At 48.2% G+C, this 18,629-nt stretch overlaps 1 protein-coding gene across 2 annotated transcripts in view; it reads left to right on the top strand.

The window, feature by feature from the left end:
* Positions 1 to 18,629, top strand: part of fkbp10a (FKBP prolyl isomerase 10a) — a 203,181-nt gene that overhangs the window by 89,947 nt on the left and 94,605 nt on the right. The gene's annotated exons all lie outside the window — the stretch shown is intronic.

Below are 18,629 nucleotides of genomic sequence, written 5' to 3'. Positions count from 1 at the left end.
GCTGATTTGGGGCCTGGAGAAGTTTTGACATGCCCTGACATTTGTGCTTTTTTCAATTGTTCATAAACATATTAATGGAAAAAGTGTCATTACACTGTATTCAGCACAAACTAGGCTACCATAATACGTGAGGAACATGTATGTACATGTTTGTGTTTTTGAAGGAATAATGTTTATGCGTGGTTATTGAAAAAACAAAAAACTTAAGTCACTGAAATAAGGCCAAAAAAATAATATTAAATCTGTGTTCACAAGACTTCTGGGTATTGGAGATTGTAGACTAGAGTTTTTGCTTCAAAAAAATTTGTAAAAATTATGCTGACTACTCTTTCATATAAAACAATAGAGAGATTTAAATTTTCTAAAACATCTTTGGTCAAGAAACACAGTATGTGTGGAGGCATGAATCATCATGAATAATGGGTGATTCTCACCTGAGAAGACAAAAGAATCACATAATAATGACCTGAAATGACTTGCATAATAATGAGCTCTTTCAGTCAGGTAGGCTGTGAAAAAACCCTCTGTGATCATGTGGTGTATATCAAACATACAGAAAAAACAGCAATACTGTGAAATATTATTACAATTTAAAAATATAGCTGCAAGCAGCAATTACGGGGCCAAGCACAAAAACGGCACAAGAAGCCAGCCAACACGGCTGGGAGCATCAGACTAACTGCAACAGTGAGAAATTAAATACCTATTAAGATCATTTTAGGCAAACGAGCTGAAAAATTATCAAAAATGAGGATTTACTGGTTCATCACTTTCGACCAATAGGTGGCGCTGTGTCCAAATTGTTGTGGTATGGTCAGAGTGAGGTGACAATGACACTTCCAAAGTTTGGTGTCAATATGTCAAAGCATTGCAGAGATACAGCTTCAAGACTGCGTTTTGCATCATGCCTCAAATTCGTTGCTACGGTATATGAAAACGTTTTGACGTATCGACTTGAAATCCATAACGTTTTGTTGGCATGGTCTGAAGATGATACAGTTCGAATTTGGTGAAAATCAGAGCGACAGTCGAGGAGGGGTTTGAAAAAGTAAGTTTTCAAAGAAAAACAATATGGCGGACAGGAAGTTCATCCGACTTTGGCAAATTTGATATCTATGTTCTCAGTATGACCCAAGGAATCTACTGAGACCAGTTTCATTACAATCGGTTAATATAGTCAAAAGTTATTAGCATTTTTGTAAATGTTGTTATAACTTTTGACCACAAGGTGGCGCTGGTCCGAAACTTCTCAGGCTCCTTCAGGGCATTGTGCTGATGACCCATACCAAGTTTCGTAATGATACGCTAATGCGTTCGTAAAATACAGCATTTTAGCACAAAATTCAAAATGTCCGATATAGGAAAATTGGATATCATTCGACTCGACATGATGCCCGAAATCTAAATCTAACCAAACTTATGATTTTTGGTCAAATCCATCAGAAGTTATAAGCAAAAATAGCTATTTTTCATATCTTCAGTCCAGTAGGTGGTGCTGCGCCGAAACAATGCATGATGCCTCAGGTCATGCTTGTGATGACATGTACCAAGTTTGGTCTGAATACGATAAAGCAGTGCAGAGATACAGCTTCAAGAGTGTGTTTTGCATCATGCCTCAAATTCGTTGCTCCGGTATATGAAAACGGTTTGACATATCGACTTGAAATCCATAACTTTTGTCGGCATCGTCTGAAGATGATACGGTTCGATATTGGTGAAAATCGGAGCAACGGTCTAGGAGGAGTTCGAAAAAGTAGGTTTTTAAAGAAAAACAATATGGCAGACAGGAAGTTCAACCGACTATGGAAAATTGTATATCTATGTTCTCAGCATGACCCAAGGAATCTACTGAGACCAGTTTCATTACAATCGGTTAATACAGTCAAAAGTTATTAACATTTTTGTAAATTTTGTTATAACTTTTGACCACAAGGTGGCGCTGCGCCGAAACTTATTGAGTATTTTCAGGGCATGGTGCCAAAGACCCATACCGAGATTCGTAACGATACGTTAATGCGTTCGTAAAATACAGCATTTTAGCACAAAATTCAAAATGGCCAACGGACAAAATGCCCGATATGGGAAAATTGGATATCAATCGACTCAACATGATACCCCGAATCTAACAAGACCAAATTTATGATTTTTGGACAAACCCATCAGAAGTTATAAGCAAAAATGACCATTTTTCATATCTCTGCACCAGTAGGTGGCGCTGCACCGAAACACTGCATGATGCCTCAGGTCATGCTTGTGATGTTTGGTCTGAATACAATATAGCGTTGCGGAGATACAGCCTTATGTCCATTTTCACAAGCACTATGTACAATTAGTTTGCGTCTTTTTCGAAAACGGTTTAAGGAATCAACTTGAATTCCATAACTTTTTGTCGGTATGGTCTGAAGATGATCTGGTTCAATTTTCATGAAAATCGGAGTAACGGCCTAGGAGGAGTTCGAAAAAGTACGTTTTTCAGAAAATTCAAAATGGCTGAAAAATTTTCATGACGGAAAATGACGTCATAGTGTGCAATCGGTGATTCGGCTTGACCCAAGGAATCAGAGGGAAAAATAATTTTGTTTCTAGCCCTTACAGTTCAAAAGTTATTAGCATAAACATAAGTGCAACTTTGGACAGCTGGTGGCGCTAGAGGGATTGTGTTAGAGACTCCAAATTTCCTATGGGCAAAGGTCAGACTGTCCTCTAACTGTGTGCCAAATTTCACAACTTTCCCGCAAGAGGTTCTATGGGCTGCCATAGACTTCAAGAGCGGAAGAAGAAGAAGAATAAAAAGAAATCTAACAGATACAATAGGTGCCTAAGCACCTTCAGTGCTTGGCCCCTAATAATGGTATTCTATTATATTCTTTAAAATATAATGTATTTCTGTGATGCAAAGTGTCTGAACAATTATGTTACCTCTATGGCATTTCATATAGGCTTTTAGCTTAAAAGCATGCACATTTGGAGAAATATTGATGGATTCTCATATGTTTGTCAATTTTCTATACAGAGGAGTAATATTTATTCAGGATTTATTGTCATTACTATGAGCGCTGGATACTGTGTTTTCAATTCATACTTGCAGCTGGAGGGCGCTCTGTACACCTTTAGTCCACAAATGCCTGCTAAAGAAGAATACGCAATCCAGGAACTAAACGAACTAACAGAGGCTAGAGATCGCTAACTATGGCTATTCAAAACACTTTTCAAGACAATAAATACACGATTGAGACGATGTATGCATGTAGTGACTGAATTTGCGTCTGAATAGCGCTCCCTCTGTGGGCGTGGGCGCATTAGCGGATAATGAGCTGAATCACAGACTTCTGACATGGCTCTCTTTTCATACAGATTACATAAACAGAGAATATTTGTTTTCGATTTGACTTACACGGTTTAAAACCGGACATTTCAACGTTTTTTTAGACATAAGTCTAATTTTTTTGTGATTAGTATTCACTAAGTTACAGTTCATTTTCTGAGAACTATCAGATTGGACTTTGTTCAGAGGGAGACGAGAGATCACGCATCATGTTAGTTCCCTTTCAGTCGGTCACGTTCGACGTACGTCAGTAGTGACCGACGAATTGGGATATCGCTAGAGAGCCCTATCAGCTTCGAGTGAACTAAAACAAGCCAATGGAATTGGCGTGCGATATTTGCATAATGCGCACCGCCTCCGACAGGTGTATATAAATAGGAAGCAGATGCAATCGCACTCTGCCTTTCGCTTCGGAGCCAACAGTTGGTGTCCAGCTTCAGACTTCACAAGAGTGAAACTAAACAGCCTTGGAGATTCAGCGTCTGTTTGTGTTGGCGTTAAGGCACAACAGCGAGGTCGCGAGCTTCCCGGGGAGCCTGAGCTAAGCTCTCAACTGCTGTTTTAACAGCAACTGAATTCCCATATAAAACGCAGTTGAATGTTGCGATTTGGGCCGGTTCCTCCCGGTGTGTTCGGGGAGTGGTGTACCCGAACACATCGCGTCACTCCCTGTGTGCTTCAGCACGAGAGAGCTGACTCTTCCCCTTCTAAAAGAGCTTCACAGACAGACACTGCGTCTTTTTCAAGACGTCATTCTGTCTGTGCGTTTCTGGAGGCGGTCGTTTCCTATCCTCATTGACGGCCACAATCACTTTCTCTCATGTCTGCTTAGCGTGCTGAGACTGTGTTTGTGGGTGGTTCATATTCTCTTATGAGAATATGCCCACGTCGGCGCGTTGTTTGTCTCGCCTTTCTCATAAGGGCTTGAACGTTCAGCGCGCCGTGTGCCGTCGAGCTGCCGGCTGACAGCACGCGTTGCCATGGCAACCCTGCGCGTTGTCTGGCACTCTAGATGCACGGTCGAGACTCGAGCGCCTTTAATGAGGTGGAGTCCCCTCACTTATTCCCCGATCTAGTTTATTTTTCTGAATCAAAAAAATGCTACTTTGGTTAATAAGCCTGAGTGACCAGAGGATCACAGTGGGGCAATACCTGCCGAGTCATTCTCCGTGGGCCCCCCACTCCTCTAGTGCATCGCAAACATGCTGTGACTATGTCCGTGGGTGGTTCATGTTTAGTACAACATGGCCACGTCGGCGCCCAGTGCGCCATGTGTCGTCCAGTTGGACGGCCACGTTCACTGTCCAACATGGCTGGTAGCTTCTGCTTGGATTGCTGGTCCTTCTCATGAGGACCTAGCGTCTTAGTCTGGGCTCCAGCAGAGGATCAGATGTTGACTGCTACATTGGAGAGAGTATTGTTGGGCTCTGAACATGAAGATGATGCTGAGCGTCCCACAGTTGTGATGTGCTCATGCTGAATCAGATTCAGACTTGACAACCATGCTTTCCCGGGCCCCTGGGGGCGTTGTGCGACGCGTACTCGCCTTGCCCCGCCCCTGTCTTTAGCCCGGACGTGCATGGAAAAACTTGGCAGTTTGTAGCCTCTTTGGTGTCAAATATGGTACGCCAAAGGGGCCATAATCTGCATTACAAGTTTTTTCTCTCTCACTACCTTTTAGGGTGGGGTGGCAGTGCTACGGGCACACCACCTCTGCCCTGCATGGGTCTTGGCCCCTGGCAAGTCCGTGGTACGCCAAAGCACTCATTGCATGTGGGTAGTTCTGAGTCAGGGTTGAGCTACGCTTGATCCAGGTCATAGCGCAGGCCCCTGGCCAGACAATGTCCACTGTGGTGGTCCGGAAACACCCCTGGCTAGTCTTGCTGGGATGTGTCGTTGTCAAAGTACACTTTCTCGACGCACTCATCTCACAAGCTGGCCTAAAACCCAGCCCGCTCCCCCCGCAGCCAACCAGTTGGTTAGCGGGAGGTGGTCCTGGGGATATGGCGACCTGAAGCTGAAGTAAACAGTTCTTTCCCCAGAGGAGGGCCGGGTGGAGAATTCTGGTCTGTTCCGCCGCTGGCTCTCCGGAGTCCAGCGGTACCCACGAATAGAACTGTTATCTGATCCTCCAGGTCCCAAGAGGGTGTGGCTGGTAGTGTGCAAGGCCCCGCCTTGCCGCTCTCAGCCCTCTCTCACTTCACCATCCAGGTTCCAGTGTGGTGGTTCAGGCCGCACCCCATGTGCCGTCTCCCATTCACACTGCTACCTCGCAGAGTCAAGTCAAGTCAAGTCAAATTTATTTATATAGCGCTTTTACAATTGGTAATTGTTTCAAAGCAGCTTTACATATTAGAAGCACAGAAAAAAGGGAAGTGGTTAAAAATAAGCTGTACAAACAAGCGTGGTAATATGTAACATATACAAGATGGTGCTACATTAAGCCAATGTCGGCTGACTCCCAGGGGTGGAAAAAACCCCCTAGGAGAAAAACCCAGCGTGCTAACACTGGGAAAAAAGTCCTAGGAGGGAAAAAAACCCTTGGAAGATATATATAATATATGTAAATGGATATGGAGATCAAAATCTGAATTATACATTTTTATTATAGAGATTAAAAATAGATTATATATAAATATATGTAAGCGGATACGGGGATTAAAAATCTGAATTATAGATGCAGCCAGAACTGGATCTGTAGGCCCATTGTCTCCTGGGCTACGTTGTAGTCAGGTCCAGACACAGGTTCTCCATCTGATCTGGATACGGCCTGGATCCAGCACCCGGCAAACCTCAGGATAAGCAGAGAGACAGATATTAGCGTAGATGCCATTCTTATTCTGATGTACAGGTATATCTAGTGTTATAGGAAATGTTCTCGGTTCCGGCCGACCTAATTATTGCAGCGTAACAATCCTTTAACGGATTTGAAAAATGTTAATGTATTGATAATGTGTTATGTGTATGCAAGAGCAAAGAGATGTGTTTTTAGTCTAGATTTAAACTGACAGAGTGTGTCTGCTTCCCGAACAATGCTAGGAAGATTGTTCCAGAGTTTAGGTGCTAAATAGGAAAAGGATCTGCCGCCTTCAGTTGATTTTGATATTCTGGGTATTATCAACTGGCCTGAATTCTGAGATCGCAATAAACGTGAAGGACTATAATGCATTAAGAGCTCACTTAGGTACTGGGGAGCTAAACCATTTAGAGCTTTATAAGTAAGTAGCAAGATTTTAAAATCTATACGATGTTTAATAGGGAGCCAATGTAATGTTGACAGAACTGGACTAATATGGTCATACTTTCTGGTTCTAGTAAGAACTCTAGCTGCCGCATTTTGGACCAACTGTAGTCTGTTTAAAAGCCGAGCAGAACAACCACCCAGTAGAGCGTTACAATAATCTAGTCTTGAGGTCATGAATGCATGAACCAACTGTTCCGCATTTGTCATTGAGAGCATATGTCGTAATTTAGATATATTTTTTAGATGGAAGAAGGCGGTTTTACAGATACTAGAAACATGACTTTCAAATGAAAGATTGGTATCGAAGAGCACACCCAGGTTCCTAACTGAGGACGAAGGTTTAATGGAGCACCCGTCAAGTGTTAGGGAGTATTCAAGGTTTTTTCGTGAGGAAGTTTTTGGTCCAAAGATTAGGATATCAGTTTTTTCTGAATTTAACAATAAGAAATTTCTTGTCATCCAGTTTTTAATGTCAGCTATGCATTCTGTTAGTTTTGTGAATTTGTAGGTTTCGTCAGGGCGCGAGGAAATATAGAGCTGAGTATCATCAGCGTAGCAGTGAAAACTAACACCATGCTTCCTAATTATCTCTCCTAAGGGCAGCATGTACAGAGTGAAAAGCAACGGTCCTAGTACTGAGCCTTGTGGTACTCCATATTGAACTTGTGAGTGATACGACATCTCTTCATTAACTACTACAGACTGATAACGGTCAGATAAGTACGATTTGAACCATGCCAAAGCAATTCCACTAATGCCAATATAGTTTTCAAGTCTTTTTAAAAGAATGTTGTGATCGATAGTGTCAAAAGCAGCACTGAGATCTAATAACACTAATAGAGAAATACAGCCACGATCGGATGATAAGAGTAGATCATTTGTAACTCTAACGAGAGCAGTCTCAGTACTATGGTATGGTCTAAATCCTGACTGGAAATCCTCACAGATTCCATTTCTTTCTAAAAAGGAGCACAGTTGTGTTGAAACTGCCTTTTCTAGTATCTTTGACAGAAAAGGTAGATTCGAGATTGGCCTGTAATTTACTAAATCTCTCGGATCTAGTTGAGGTTTTTTAATAAGAGGTTTAATAATAGCCTGCTTAAAGGTTTTTGGCACGTATCCTAGTGTTAAGGATGAATTAATTATATCAAGAAGTGGACCTACGACCTCTGGAAGCATTTCTTTCAGTAGTTTAGTCGGCATTGGGTCTAACATACATGTCGTTGATTTTGATGATTTGATAAGTTTAGATAATTCTTCCTCTCCTATAGCGGCGAATGATTCTAGTTTTACCTCAGGGACACTACAGTGCACTGTCTGAAGCGAAACTGTGGACGGTTGCATGTTTTTAATTTTCTCTCTAATATTATCAATCTTGCAAGTAAAGAAGTTCATAAAGTCATTACTGCTGTGCTCTATGGAAACGTCAGCAGTTGAATCTCTGTTTCTAGTTAATTTAGCCACTGTGTCAAATAAATACCTAGGATTATGTTTGTTTTCTATTAAGAGATTTGAAAAATAAGTAGATCTAGCATTTCTTATAGCCGTTCTGTACTCAATCATTTTTTCTTTCCACGAAAGGCGAAAAACTTCTAGTTTTGTTTTCTTCCAACTACGTTCAGTTTTTCTAACAGCTCGTTTTAGAGCCCGAGTGTGCTCATCATACCACGGCGTTGGATTAGTTTCCTTAATCTTCTTTAGACGTAAAGGAGCGACTGCATCTAATGTGCTGGAAAAGAGAGAGCCAATAGTTTCTGTTGCAGCATCGAGTTCTTCTAAGTTGTCAGGTATACTAAGGCGATGAAACTGCTCGGGGAGATTATTTATAAAGCAATCTTTAGTGGTAGACGTGATGGTTCTACAATATTTATGGCTGGGTGGTGGTTTTGTGGCCTTGGCTAATTGTATTATACACGACACTAAATAATGATCTGATATATCATCGCTCTGCTGTAGAATTTCAACAGCATCAATATCAATTCCATGCGACAGTATTAGATCTAAGGTATGATTACGACAATGAGTGGGTCCTGACACGTGTTGTCTAACTCCAATAGAGTTTAAAATGTCTGCAAATGCCAATCCAAATGCGTCTTTATTATTATCTACATGGATATTAAAATCACCAACAACAAGGACTTTATCCGCAGCCAGTACTAACTCTGATAGAAAATCAGCAAATTCTTTGATAAAGTCAGTATGGTGTCCTGGTGGCCTGTATACAGTAGCCAGCACAAATGTCAACTTACATAATGTTACATAAAGCACCATCACTTCAAAGGAGTTATATTTGAAATTCTTTTGAATGATTCTGAATATATTACTATAAATTACAGCCACACCTCCCCTTTGCCTTTCTGTCGAGGATTGTGTCGATAATCATAACCTTGAGGACTAGATTCATTTAAAGTAATGTAATCGTCTGGTTTTAGCCAGGTTTCTGTCAAACACAGCAAGTCTAGTTTATTGTCTGTGATAATTTCATTTACAATAAGTGCTTTTGAAGAAATAGATCTAATATTCAGTAACCCAAGCTTTATCATTTGTTTATCTGATTTATCTGTGATTTTCATTTTTTGAACATCAATTAAATTTTTACCCTTAAAAGGTTTCGGAAGTTTTTTGTATTTACTAGTTCGAGGTACAGACACAGTCTCTATGTGATAATATCTAGGTGAAAGAGTTTCTATGTGCTGTGAATTATCTGAGTTCTGTGACGTGAGGCGGCTAGCAGACGGTCGGTTTAGCCAGTTTGTCTGCGTCCTGATCTGGGCCCTGGTTTGTCATGTTTCAGCTCTAAGACTATTTGCCAAATTTCTAGAGAGAAGAGCAGCACCATCCCGGGAGGGATGAATACCATCTCTTTTCAACAGATCAGGTCTGCCCCAAAAGCTTTTCCAATTGTCTATGAAACCTATATTATTCTGCGGACACCACTTAGACAGCCAGCCATTGAGTGATGATAACCTGCTAACTATCTCATCACTCCGACGAACAGGAAGAGGGCCAGAACAAATTACTTCTGCTGACATTGAATTTGCGAGTTCACACACCTCTTTAATGTTAATTTTAGTGATCTCCGACTGGCGAAGTCGAACATCATTTGTGCCGACGTGGATAATGATTTTAGAATATTTACGTTTAGCATTAGCCAGCACTTTTAAATTTGCTTTGATGTCAGGTGCTCTGGCCCCCGGCAAACATGTGACTATGGTGGCTGGTGTCTCTATTTTCACGTTCCGTGTAATAGAATCGCCAATAACTAGGGCACTTTCAACAGGATTCTCAGTGGGTGCGTCACTGAGTGGGGAGAACCTGTTTGATGTTTTAATCGGAACGGAAGAGTGGTGTTTGTTCTTGCCATTATGCCGCCTCACAGTCACCCAGTTAGCCTGCTGCATGGCTTCTACAACCGGAACCGAATGTGCAGTGTTTACTAGGCTAGTCGCATCCAAAGCAGTATCTAAGGCCCTTTCATTCTCACTATCCTCAATTAAAGTTTGGATGCGTGTCTCTAATTCTGAGATTCTCTCTGTCAGCCTGACAATATCCCTGCATTTATCACATGTGTAAGGCTCACTGCTGACAGAAAGAGCTAAGCTGTACATGTTGCATTTAATACACATGATAATCGTCGGACATGACTGACCGTGTGTTTGATGAACGCCGTCCGAAAAACTGCAATGCACACGGGACTCGCTGGCTGGATGTCTCGGTCGCTTGCCAGTGCCTGGGGCAAGGGTGATGTGCGGGACGCTGTACCTCGCGGTGGATCGATGAATGCCGGGCAGCAACGTCTCCACAGCTTCCCGATCTGGCGAGGACAGATCAGAATAACATACATCTGATAAATCCGCCATTAAATCGACAAGGAAGGTTGGTTTAGAGGAAAAAAGAAAGTAGACGGTAGCTAGCAGGCTATGGCTAACACTAGGTGATTACGCTGGTGGATTGCTAGTAATAAATCGTTCCGTTTAGTAATACTATGCAATAGGTTAAGTAATCTAGTGAAAAATAAGAAAGTTATATTATGTGAATAGGAATAAAGAGAAGGATTTAGGATAAACTCCACGAAGCTCCGAGCGTAGGTCAGACAGCAGGCAGGCAGCAGCGTTGAACCGGAAGTTGAGTTGAGTTCCAGAACAATAACAGTAACAGTGGTGTCGGTTTTTCCTGTACCAAGCTAGAGTCTGACCACACTCGGGGCCGCTTCCATGCCGTCCGAGTCGGGTCCCCGTACTCTGCTGGCGGCTGTCTGCTGGTGGCGCAGTCCCCCCTCACATCGCCAGCAGGTGGCAGTGTGATGGTGCAGGCCGTGCCCCGTGCGCCGTCTCCCATACGCACTGCTGCCTCGCAGAGTCTGACCACACTCCGGGCCGCTCCCATGCCGTCCGAGTCGGGTCCCTGTACTCTGCCTCGCTGCCCCACCCCCGGTGCGTCTGTGGTGCCTTTGGTCCCGCTGACTCGGTGTCTGGAAGCGTGGATAGCTCCCCAGCCCATCCAGCTGGCTCATTCGTACCATCAGACTCGGCTATGCGATTCAGTTCGCCCGGCGTCCCCCGGTTTTCAGGGGTGTCCACTACACTCAGGTGTCACTGGACAATGCACCTGTTCTCCGGGCGGAGATTGCTGTCCTCCTGGCGAAGGATGCAATCGAGCCGGTCCCTCCAGCCGATATGAAGTCAGGGTTTTACAGCCCCTACTTCATTGTACCAAAAAGAGTGGTGGGCTACGGCCAATCCTGGATCTGCACGTCCTGAGCCGGTACCTTCACAAGTTGCCTTTTAAGATGCTCATGCAGAAGCGCATTTTCGTCCGTCCCCAGGATTGGTTTGCAGCGATCGACCTGAAGGACGCGTACTTTCATGTCTCGATTCTGCCTCACCTCAGACCCTTCCTACGGTTTGCGTTCGAGGGTCGAGCATATCAGTACAAAGTCCTACCCTTCGGGCTGGCCCTGTCACCCCGCGTCTTCACGAAGGTTGCGGAGGCTGCCATTGTTCCCCTCAAGGAACAAGGCGTTCGTATTCTCAACTATCTCGATGACTGGTTGATCCTGGCCAGCTCGCGAGAGCAGTTGTGCGAACACAGGGACATGGTTCTAGCTCACCTCAGCCGGTTGGGTCTTCGGGTCAACTGGGACAAGAGCAAACTCACCCCTGGGCAGAGGATCTCTTATCTCGGTCTCGAGCTAGACTCGGTCGCCCGGACTGCGCACCTCACCGAGGAGCGCGTCCAGTCGGTGTTGACCTGCCTGAGTACGCTCAAGCGCAGGACAGCGGTCGTAGACACCATCACTTCCGCTAGAGCTCCTTCCACGAGGAGCCTCTATGCGCTGAAGTGGAACCTGTTCGTTGAATGGTGCTCCTCTCGCTGAGAGGACCCCCGATCATGCTCGGTCAGATCTGTGCTTTCCTTCCTGCAAGAGGGCTTGGAGCGAAGGCTGTCTCCCTCCACCCTCAAGGTGTATGTCGCCGCTATCGCTGCACATCACCATGCAGTTGAGGGTAAGTCCCTGGGGAAACACGATCTGATCGTCAGGTTCCTGAGGGGGGCGAGGAGACTGAATCCTTCTCGCCCTTCCTCCATACCCTCTTGGGATCTGACCCTGGTTCTTACATCTCTCCAGGGTCATCCCTTCGAGCCTCTGCAGTCAGTCGAGTTAAAAGTACTGTCTCTCTAGACCGTCCTCCTGGTTGCACTGGCTTCGGTTAAGAGGGTAGGGGATCTGCACGCATTTTCGGTCAACGAATCGTGCCTAGAATTCGGGCCCGGATATGTGCCCAAGGTTCCTACCACTCCCTTCTGAGATCAGGTAGTGAACCTGCAAGCGCTGCCCTCGGAGGAGGCAGACCCAGCCCTAGCTTTGCTCTGTCCCGTCCGCGCTCTGCGTGTGTATGTGGACAGAACGCGAAGCTTCAGGACCTCAGATCAGCTCTTCGTCTGTTACGGAGGCCAGCAGAAGGGAAAGGCTGTCTCCAAGCAGAGGATGGCCCACTGGATAGTGGATGTCATCGCCTTGGCGTACGATTCCCAAGGCGTGCCTTGTCCGCTTGGGTTGAGAGCCCACTCCACCAGAGGAGTGGCCTCTTCCTGGGCGTTGGCTCATGGCGCCTCGCTGACAGATATCTGTAGAGCTGCGGGCTGGGCGACACCTAACACGTTCGCTAGATTCTATAGCCTACGTGTAGAGCCGGTATCTTCCCGTGTACTCGCTTCCACTAGCCGGTAGACGCGTTGAACCCGCTCTAAGTGTCGGCTTGCAATGCCATTCCCGCCCCCTGGGCCGGATACGTGCATCTATTGACTCCAGTCGTGTTCCCCACTTGGCGAACCCTGTCGAGTTCCTCCGCCTCCCCCTTCGGCTCGGACATTGCGGAGTGTCTGATGCCAGGCCAACATCCGTCCCTGATGTTGTCTGTTGGCTGGGTTCCATATGTCGTGACTCCTCTACGTGAGCGGTCCCATATGTGTAATTGTCCACGGTTTAAAACTCCCTACGGCGAGTCCGTGTCTTTCCCTTAGCAGAGCCAGCTCTGCTGTCACCTGTCAGATGAGTCTCCCCCTACCCAGGTGGAGCCATCCCAGGGACTCCATATGCGTACTGCCCCCCGGGCCAGTCCATATGTGTATTCTCCACGTAAACTCCTCCCCCATTGGGTAGGTAGTTGCCTCCGCAGCGTCCCCTACGGGTTCGCTTCCCCAGTGTAGTCTAGTTTACTTAGTGGGTATGTCGGAACAGCAGTAGACTCTCTCGGTGTAAGCTCGCCCCCTTCACCGTCCCAATTGGTGCGACGGGTGGCTAGAGCTTGCACTGGGCACTGGAAGGGGTTTCGTAACTGTGGCGCTTTATTTGGGATCCCAATTCGTCGGTCACTACTGACGTACGTCGAACATGACAGACTGAAAGGGAACGTCTTGGTTACGTATGTAACCCTCGTTCCCTGAAGGAGGGAACGGAGACGTACGTCCCGTCGCCACAGTTTCTGTACCCTCACTGTTGTGCGGACACCAGTTGTCTCCTCAGCGAAAAACAGAGTGCGATTGCATCTGCTTCCTATTTATATACACCTGTCGGAGGCGGTGCGCATTATGCAAATATCGCACGCCAATTCCATTGGCTTGTTTTAGTTCACTCGAAGCTGATAGGGCTCTCTAGCGATATCCCAATTCGTCGGTCACTACTGACGTACGACTCCGTTCCCTCCTTCAGGGAACGAGGGTTAAATACGTAACCGAGAAGTTTTCTTTATTTTGCAAAAAGCACAACATTTTGTTTTTACTCTGAGTGTACACAAATAAAAGAATATATTCCACAGATTAAAATGGTGTATAGCTCTTAATTGTATGTGCAACATTGACGGAGTATTTTGAGTCTCTTTCACACTGGTAAGAAAAAAAACGCGGTGGTATCACCGGCGATACCTCAGACATCAGAGTGTTAAGAGCGATAGTGTAGTTTTCTAATATAAGAATCAGAAGGCTTTGCATGGGAGTATTAAGAGTGATAACAATTAAATATATTTTAAAATGTAATTTATTCCTGTGATCAAAGCTGAATTTTTAGCATCATTACTCCAGTCTTCAGTGTCACATGATCTTTCAAAAATCATTATAATATTCTGATTTGGTGTTCAAAAAACAATTATTATTATTATTATTAGTGTTGAAAACGTCTAGGTTACTATTGTAACCCCCGTTCCCAGAAGGAGGGAACGGAGACATTACGTCGATACTGACGTAATGGGGTCTCGCCTGGGAGCCCAATCACCTCCAAGGGTACAAAACAAGCCAATGGGAATTGGCCTGTGAGATTTACATGCCGGGCCCCTCCCCCGGCATCCGGGTATAAATAGGGCCGGCATACTCACCTTCATTCATATTTTTGCTGAGGAGCCGAGATAGGTATCTGGCCGCTCAGCGGTGACTCAGAGCTATGGCAGGGGAACGTAACGTCTCCGTTCCTTCCTTCTGGGAACGGGGGTTACAATAGTAACCTAGACGTTCCCATTCAGTCAGTCACGTTCGACGTTACGTCGATACTGACGTAATGGGGTCCCGTGGAAAACGCCATAGCAACTAAACCACGTTACGAGTGTTAGGGAGGCAGGTGCTGGCAGGCTGAGGCGTGCCAAATGCAAATGCGGCCCATACTCGCAACCCTCCAGCGCCCAGAGCAAGCCCAGGAATGTCTTCCATACCGGTGGGATGGAGAGGACAGGGCGTTACCGTGGAGAAGTCGAAGCTGCTGTTCCTACCCCACGGGGAAGAGTGCTTCGGAACTCAATCCCTCGTTTTTCAGCAACGACAAAAACGCCAGGAAAGCGTTCCCCGAGGAGGGGAAGGCTACGGAGACCACACCCTGCCCGAAGGGAGGTAACGTGTGGAAGACACATATGGACTGGTCAGAGAACAGTAACGCATATGGAAGATCTCTGATGTAGGTCCTACCTTCCGGGAGGAACGACAAGCAATCAGAGACGGGGCAAAGCGAAGCCGCCCAGGGAAAGACACGGGTTTACCGTCAGGGAAACCTTACCGTGGACAAACACATATGGGATTACCCGAGGGGAATCACAGCATATGGGCATCTAGCCCAGTACAAGGGCAGACCAACCGGGCATACACACGAGTACTGGACCTAGCGCCGGACGCCTCCGCCACGTCTGGCCGCCGCAGGATGCAGGAGGAACTCCACAGGGTTCGCCGTTACGGGGAACTGAACTGAGGAGCGGGAAAAGTGCTTGCATTCCCTCTCCCGAGGGAAATGGCACAGCAAGCGAACACCCATGGCTATCTACGAGTAGAAAGCACACGGGTGGACACCGGTTCCACTCGGAGGTTATAATACCTCACGAATGTATTCGGTGTCGCCCAGCCCGCAGCTCTGCAGATGTCTGCAACAGAGGCGCCGTGCGCCAACGCCCAGGAAGAAGCAACACCCCGAGTGGAGTGAGCTCGCAACCCGAGGGGGCACGGCTCGCCTTGGGTCTGGTACGCCAAGGCGATGGCATCCACTATCCAGTGGGCCAACCTCTGTTTGGAGACAGCCTTTCCCTTCTGCTGACCTCCAAAACAGACAAAGAGCTGCTCAGAGCTTCTGAAGCTCTGCGTGCGGTCCACGTAAACGCGCAGGGCACGAACGGGACACAGCAACGCAAGGGCTGGGTCTGCCTCCTCCGGGGGCAGTGCTTGCAGGTTCACCACCTGGTCCCTGAAGGGAGTGGTGGGAACCTTGGGCACATATCCAGGCCGGGGTCTCAGGACAACCTGAGAGTAGTCCGGCCCGAATTCCAGGCACGAATCGCTGACCGAAAATGCTTGCAGGTCCCCAACCCTCTTGAAGGAGGCGAGCGCGGTCACGAGCACTGTCTTAAGAGACAGATGTTTCAGCTCAGCTGACTCGAGGGGCTCGAAGGGAGCTCTCCGAAGGCCCGAGAGGGCGATGGAGAGATCCCAGGAGGGAATGAGGCGAGGCCTAGGGGGATTTAACCTCCTGGCGCCTCTGAGGAACCTGATGATCAGGTCGTGCTTTCCTAGTGACTTGCCATCAAGCACATCGTGATGCGCTGCGATGGCGGCCACATAGACCTTCAGGGTGGAATGGGACAGCCTCCGTTCCAAACCCTCTTGAAGGAAGGAAAGCACAACACCGACCGGGCATTTCCGGGGGTCCTCCCGGCGGGAGGAACACCACTCAACGAACAGACTCCACTTCATGGCATAGGCGCGCCTCGTAGAGGGGGCTCTAGCCGAAGAGATGGTGTCGACTACCGGGGGCGGTAGGCCACTTAAGTCTGCCGCGTCCCGTCCAGGAACCACACGTGGAGGTTCCACAGATCGGGCCGTGGGTGCCATATGGTGCCCTGCCCCTGAGAGAGGAGGTCCTTCCTCAGGGGGATGCGCCAGGGATGGGCTGTCGCGAGGAGCACGAGTTCCGGGAACCAGGTCCGGTTGGGCCAGTATGGCGCAACTAGCAAGACCTGCTCCTCGTCCTCCCTGACCTTGCACAGTGTCTGTGCAAGGAGGCTCACTGGGGGAAACGCATATTTGCGTAGGCCCCGGGGCCAGCTGTGTGCCAGTGCATCCGTGCCGAGGGTCCCCTCGGTCAGTGAATAAAACAACTGGCAATGGGCGGATTCCCGAGAAGCGAACAGGTCCACCTGTGCTTCCCCGAACCGGCTCCATATCAACTGGACCGCCTGGGGGTGGAGTCTCCATTCCCCCGGGAGCGTGAGCTGTCGTGAGAGCGCGTCGGCCGCACGATTGAGCTCGCCCGGGATGTAGGAGGCGCGCAGTGACCTGAGCCGGCGCTGACTCCACAGAAGGAGATGGCGGGCGAGTTGCGACATGCGACGGGAGCGTAGACCACCCTGATGGTTGATGTACGCTACCGTCGATGTGTTGTCCGTCCGGACCAGTACATGCTTGCCCTGCAACAGCGGTCGAAACCGGCGCAGCGCAAGGAGTACTGCCAGCAACTCGAGGCAGTTGATATGCCAGTGGCGATGGGGTCCTGTCCAGGAGCCCGACGCCGACTGGCCACTGCATATGGCACCCCAGCCGGTGGCGGAGGCATCTGTTGTAACAACAACATGCCTGGACACTTGTACTAGGGGCACCCCGGCCCGTAGAAAAGCAAGGTCCGACCACGGGCTGAATGTGCGGCGACACTCCGGTGTGATGACCACACTGAGTGAGCCGCGGTGCCATGCCCACCTCGGGACTCGGTCGTGAAGCCAGTGCTGGAGCGGTCTCATATGGAGCAATCCGAGCGGCGTGACCGCGGCTGCGGATGCCATATGCCCCAGGAGCCTCTGAAATTGTTTCAGTGGGACCGCTGTTTTCCGCGAGAACGAGTTCAGGCAGTTCAGCACTGACTGTGCACGCTCGTTGATGAGACGTGCTGTCATGTTGACCGAGTCCAGCTCCACACCGAGAAAAGAGATGCTCTGCACGGGGCAGAGCTTGCTCTTTTCCCAGTTGACCCGGAGCCCCAACTGACTGAGGTGACTGAGCACCAGGTCCCTGTGTTCGCACAACTGCTCTCGGGACTGGGCCAGAATGAGCCAGTCGTCGAGGTAGTTGAGGATGCGAACGCCCACTTCCCTGAGCGGGGCAAGGGCCCCCTCTGCGACTTTGGTAAAGACGCGAGGAGACAGGGACAGCCCGAAGGGTAGGACCCTGTACTGATATGCCCGCCCCACGAACGCAAACCGCAGAACGGTCTGTGTCAAGGAAGGATCGAGACATGAAAGTACGCGTCCTTCAGGTCTATTGCTGCAAACCAATCCCGGGGGTGGACGCACGTGATAATGCGTTTCACCGTGAGCATCTTGAACGGGAGCTTGTGAAGGGCCCGATTCAAGACACGCAGGTCCAGGATTGGTCGTAACCGCCCCGCCTTTCTTGGGTACTATGAAGTAAGGGCTGTAAAACCCAGACTTCATCTTGGCCGGAGGGACAGGCTCTATTGCGTCCTTCGCCAAAAGAACCGCAATCTCCGCCCACAGGACAGAGGCGTTGGGACCTGTCACCGAGGTGAACAGAACGCCGCTGAACCTGGGGGGACGCCTGGCGAACTGAATCGCGTAGCCGAGTCTGATTGTCCGAATGAGCCAACGGGACGGGTTGGGAAGGCGTAGCCACGCCCCTAAGCTCCGTACGAGTGGAACCATCCGGACAACAGAAGTACCCACGGGGGGGCAGCATGGAGCACTGTGGCCCAACCCGGGAGGCAGTGCGACCCGAAGTTGAGGCTGTGAGTGGAGTCCACTCACATGGCTCAGAGTGGGCAGGGTGACGTGGGGAGGCTCTGCGTCCCCGGGGCGCCAAGACCCTGCCCATGGCGAAGGAAGGAATGGCTGAGAGAGAGGGAGCGGAAGCTCGCTCACCCTCAGCACAGACCCTCTAATATGACCCAGGGGTTTTGGAAATTGCTCTTTCTTTGACAATGTGGGTACCGCTGACCCTTGGGCCAGCGGCGGAACAAAAAGAAACACAGGATTTACCCCCGGGCCCTCTCCCGGGGGAAGGAGCGGTGCAGTCACCGTCTCCTGT

This window comes from Megalobrama amblycephala, linkage group LG11 (genome assembly GCF_018812025.1).
Source record: "Megalobrama amblycephala isolate DHTTF-2021 linkage group LG11, ASM1881202v1, whole genome shotgun sequence".
Classification (NCBI taxonomy): domain Eukaryota; kingdom Metazoa; phylum Chordata; class Actinopteri; order Cypriniformes; family Xenocyprididae; genus Megalobrama; species Megalobrama amblycephala.
This window is presented reverse-complemented; position numbering and strand designations above follow the sequence as displayed.